General features: G+C 39.7%; 1 long non-coding RNA gene across 1 annotated transcript; it reads left to right on the forward strand.

Annotated features, from left to right (window-relative positions):
• The first annotated feature begins 974 nt into the window (after positions 1-974).
• LOC134443845 (uncharacterized) lies at positions 975-4,684 on the forward strand. The gene is made up of 5 exons (XR_010033753.1): positions 975-1,154; positions 1,797-1,893; positions 1,976-2,060; positions 2,196-2,281; positions 4,104-4,684. It is a non-coding gene; the product is annotated as an uncharacterized LOC134443845 (long non-coding RNA).
• The last annotated feature ends 673 nt before the right edge of the window (positions 4,685-5,357 follow it).

Genomic DNA, 5,357 nt, shown 5'->3' on the forward strand with positions numbered 1-5,357 from the left:
CCGGACGTTCACGGCCTCTATGGGAGCTAAAGGGTTAAAGGAACTTTTCTGACGATGATGGTCCTTTTTTTAAGGGTAAACTGCCTTCATGATGCTACCTGTGAGGAAACAAATAAAAAAGCACAGTTTAAACATTAATTTTGTTATTTGTAGGCTACTGCCAAAAGGTAGATTAAGCTTACACTAAGCGCAAAACATTCCCCTCCATTTGAGCCATTGCAAGCACAGAGCAAAATAGCAGAAATCGCTAGTTAGCATGCTAGTTAACAAAATTTGCTAAGCAATATTGTTCTCTACAACTAATAGAGTACTCAAACACCCACTTGCATAGAGACATACAACTGCTTAGGTGGACAAGTAATGTTAACCCTCAGAATTCACTCTGACACAATTTGTAAACAACAGCACCATAACTGAAAGCCCAAGTTTTTTTTTTTTTTTTTGAAAACTAGACATCTCAACCATAATTTTGATACCTCATATGTGTGGGTATCTGCTGTACAACTAACAGTGACATTGTTTTTTTGTTTATTTTTTTTTTAAAACGTTTTTAATATAGGCCTATATATATTTTTTATTTTATTTTACCTTGACCAGAATACTGTTGAAATGACACAACGTTGAAATCGCGGTAAAATACAGCTCAGTCATACTCATTACTCTCCGTCAAAACAACCGAAAATGGCCAGCAGGAAACACAATTAACTTTGTAACTCTTTTTCACTAGTTTTAGAAATCTCTGATCTCTTAATTACAGGGGTAATACCAAAGATTCTCTATTCTAATTAGCATCGTCTCTGATAATTCAAATATTCCAGGAAGTGGTTAATCGACCGGATGTTGTTTTGTGATCAGTGATGCGTTTCCAGGGGACGTTCTTTGAGGGGACACATTAAACTTTGAGGAAGTAGTGTCTTGTTCAGTGTTCACGGTTTGTATTGCTGAAGGACAATTACAAGTCTAAATGGAGAAGAGTCGTCATTTCAAGGTGTTTTCGCGGACGTATTGGCATGTGGATGTTGACAGTGTCGGAAGTATTAATCAAAGTTGACACGAGAAGTTGGAGCGAATGCGAGAAGAGCATGCGATGAGCTGCCTGCCTGCTGCTGCCTACTGCCTACTCCTGCTGCTGCCGCTGCTGCTGTTGCATCCAAGTAAGTTTGGCTGCTAAAATGTTTTGATATTCACTGAACAGACATGCAATTGCCTGCATAGTCCTTTCTTATTTGAAAGATGAATCCCTGTCGCTTGCAAGATACACAATCTCATGCCCATCGTGCATAGCTAATTCATTGCATTGGGGAGAGGTGGACGCCGGATGTAAACAAACTGAGAGGAGGTGTCACGTTGAGTAGCTTTGCAGATGTAGGCAGAGATTGGCACATTACTAACGGTGTTGGACTACCATAAATGTAAGTTAGTTTCTTTTCTGAGGTCTTTGTAGTGAGTCATGTTGTTTTTTGTATGTTTAGATGAGGTAAGCTTAAGCCTACTGACTTCTGAAATGACTGCATGCATGATTTGTCCCAAGCTTTCTTACAGTAGGCTACTGACCTCAGAAATAATTCATGGCGTTGTGAACCTGCTGATGTATTTATTTGCACTCATGTAGTAATTTACTGTCATGAAAGCTAAATTGTGACTTGACTTTTCCCTCTCTCAGTTGTTGGCTCATGACAGATTTATTTGATAAGTGGAAGTGCCCGCTGATGCAGACCCAGTGTAGGCCTAAGTATACATGCTGGCATTGTTTTTGTGACATTTAATCTCATCTAAATCATCATGTTTTTGAACAGTGTTGGGTAGCCAGCCACCCATGCATGTTGACACAGCCAGCAGCGGGCACCCATGGCACATGGGGATGGACCCAGGAGTGGAGGATGACCCAATAGGGTGAGTTAGTGAGCTAATGTCATACACATGTAATTGTTTTAGGTGTATGGGAAATAATTAAATGTTTGTTTACATTGTACAGATGAACGTTCAGCCCACTCACTGTTGACACCAGTGACACAGTATTGACCAGATCTCCTGGAAGTGCCCCCTGACGCAGACCCAGTGTAAGTATGCATGCTGGCACTGTTTCGTTTATTTAGGCTATGCAGGGCTTGACACAGTATTTGCTTTTAGTGATATGTAATAAATATTTTGTCTGATATTAAATCTGATCTAAATCTCATCATGTTTTTGAACAGTGTTGGGTAGCCACCCATGCACGTTGACACAGCCAGCACTGAGCACCCAGGGGGATGGAACCAGGAATGGAGGATGGTCCAATAGGGTGAGTTGCTGAGCCAATGTCAGAAACATGTAGTCTATACCCTACCCTCATATGTAAACCTTCGCTAGTCTGTTTCTCCCTTAATATTGGTGTCAGATTCGCACAAATGCAGTTCTGGGGTGCTACCTTGCTACTAAACAGGCACAGCAAGTATGATTTGAAATCCGTGTCGGTCAGTGCTAATTTTGAGAGGAATTTTTAATTTAGTTTAAGTCTCTTGACGAAAATGCAATTTTAGTTTTAGTCACAATTTGGTCATCTAAATCATTTTTGTCTTAGTCTAGTTTTAGCTGACTAAAATTCATACAATTTTAGTCGCCGAAATCTAAAATAATTTTAGTCAACCAAAATATTACATTCATTTCCTCTTGTCTACACTTCTCTATAAAATTGTCAAACTAAAATACAATTTGGGGAAATCAATGATTAAAATTACATATTGTAATCATGAAATATTGTCAAAAACTGCCAGAGTGTCTTATAAGCCAGTGCGTCCAATGTGTAAAAAAAATCATGGCCACGACACTCATACAGCTCTGTCGATATTTTACGACTTCGGGGGAAAAAACGGGACTGCACGTTATGAAAAAATACTTGTGGGTATACCAGTAATCAAGAGCGTCGCGGGGTAGCCTACAGGCACCTGTTGGAAGACGTCTCTCTCTCTCTCTCTCTCTCTCTCTCTCTCTCTCTCTCTCTCCCTCGTGCGCGTATTGCAAGCTGTTGCATATTATTTGCTTGATTCGAAGTTGTGATGGCATACGCGCTCTCGTTGACATGGTTGTGTCCATGTTGCATGCATTCGCAAGATGTTATTGGAAAAACGCATATGAAAGCGTGGAAAGGCCGTTTACTTCCTATTTCAGTGTCCTTGACTGAAACAAGTCGCAAAACTCCACACTTCCGAATCCTTTGCGATCAGCACTAAAGTGATTCTTATCAGAAGGCTTGTACCAACGCATAGACCCTTAAATTACAAACATTAGCGAACATTGAAAAAAGATCAGACAACGACCGTCGGGTAGCAGGTTCATGAAAGCGACTGGGAGTGGAGAAAAAAAAGGCATCGTTAGAGAAAGATGTTTGCTACTTTAGGACAGACAGCACCACCACTATTTCATGACTGCATAAACTTCTTCGTCATGGATAAATGGGCAACAATATTTTTGTCCAGCCAGGATTGCCCTGAAAAGTAGGCTGCTGCTGTTAAAAAAAGGTCACGGGCGTGCAGCACCGACGCTGCCTGTCACTGTGCCTGCGTGTTTGTGTGTGTGAGGGAGGGGAGGGAGACGCGGAGCAGATGGGTCGCGACTTGCGAAAGATCAGGAAATTCTTTTTCAATGTTTCAGTGACATATTAACAAAAATGCTTCCTATTGGTTTTCGTCTCCGATGGTATTGTAGTCACATTTTTATTTTTTTGACGAAAATATAAATCAATATCGTTATATTTTTCGTACAAACACATGCTGTTTTTTTCGTTATCGTTTTATTGTCGTCAGGGGGAAAAACAATGGTTAACGATAATTATGGCGAAAATATTTCGTCACGAAATTAACACTGGTGTCGGTCGGGTCCCAAAGTGTCTGATTTCACGTGAAATGACCCTATGGCATGTTTATACAGTAGGTTTAAATAAGACGAGATGTACTCCAATGTCATGCGCCTTTCTGTTCCAAACCCTTTGGAAGGGACTGTATATGGAAAAAGTCGATAACGGTCTGAGTTCCTGCTTCTTAGTGCATATTGCTTTCTACATGACTTGTGTCCAATAATATTGCCCATAATTGAAAACTGTGCTTTTTTTGTTTGTTTCCTCACAGGTAGCATCATGAAGGCAGTTTACCCCTGAAACTTTTTACAAAGGACCATCATCGTCAGAGAAGTTCCTTTAACCCTTTATCTCCCATAGCGGCCGTGAACGCCCGGCCACCTCTCTCCCATAACGCCCGCCGACACCCGGAGTATTTTCATAGCTGAACAGAAGTCATCATGCAGTTTCTACAGCTTTCACTTTAGATCACTATTACAGACTCTCAATATATTTTTATTATAAAAACTATTTTGGGAAATCCTGAACTACAGTGCAAAGTGGCTGAGCTCAAAAGTACGGGCTCGCTGCTGCTGCCCAGTAGAAAATATCTTTTAAATGCAGTACAGTTCCTAATTGTGCGTTCATGTGGTAATTACGTAAATACCAAACACTGACATCCGAAGCACACATGAACGCCACCGGCCCTTGTAGAAAATTTTGATTAATGAATGCACTATATCTCTTCTCTTGCCTACCTCTCTTCTCCACAACCTCTCCCCTCATCTAATCTCTTCATTTTGCTAGTCCTCATCTCTCTTTCTTCATTGTGTTACTGTTTAAGCTGATAACTGTTACTTTTAAAAATTAAATAGTTAAAGATATTGAAGTTGTCTGTCTTGTGTTACCGTTACCATGAAGCACATCATCTCACATCTCAAATGTATTGTGTAAGTGGTTTGTAAATATTTTTGATGAGAATAGTAAGATCTCTCAGATGTTGCCTCCCATGCATAAGCAATGCTCAACAAGTCATTTGTTGATGTTTTGGAAAGCATGGAAAGATTTTCACTTTAAAAGTTCCCCAGATATGCGTTAGTAATGAGTTGTAAGTCCTTGATAATGCATAAGCAATGCTTATCAAGTCATTTGTTAATGCGTTGTAAAGCCTTAACAGGTTTTCACTTTAGATCAGTTCCCCAGATATACTTAAGTAATGGGGTTTAAATCCTTGATAATGCATAAGCAATGCTTATCAAGTCATTTGTTAATGCGTTGTAAAGCCTTATCAGGTTCTCACTTTAGATCAGTTCCCCAGATATACTTAAGTAATGGGTTATAAATCCTTGATAATGCATAAGCAATTCTTATCAAGTCATTTGTTAATGTGTTGTGAAGCCTTAACAGGTTTTCACTTTAGATCAGTTCCCCAGATATACTTAAGTAATGGGTTATAAATCCTTGATAATGCATAAGCAATGCTTATCAAGTCATTTGTTGATGTTTTGGAAAGCATGGAAAGGTTTTCACTTTAAAAGTTTGCCAG

Source organism: Engraulis encrasicolus, unplaced genomic scaffold, assembly GCF_034702125.1.
Source record: "Engraulis encrasicolus isolate BLACKSEA-1 unplaced genomic scaffold, IST_EnEncr_1.0 scaffold_376_np1212, whole genome shotgun sequence".
Taxonomy (NCBI): Eukaryota; Metazoa; Chordata; class Actinopteri; order Clupeiformes; family Engraulidae; genus Engraulis; species Engraulis encrasicolus.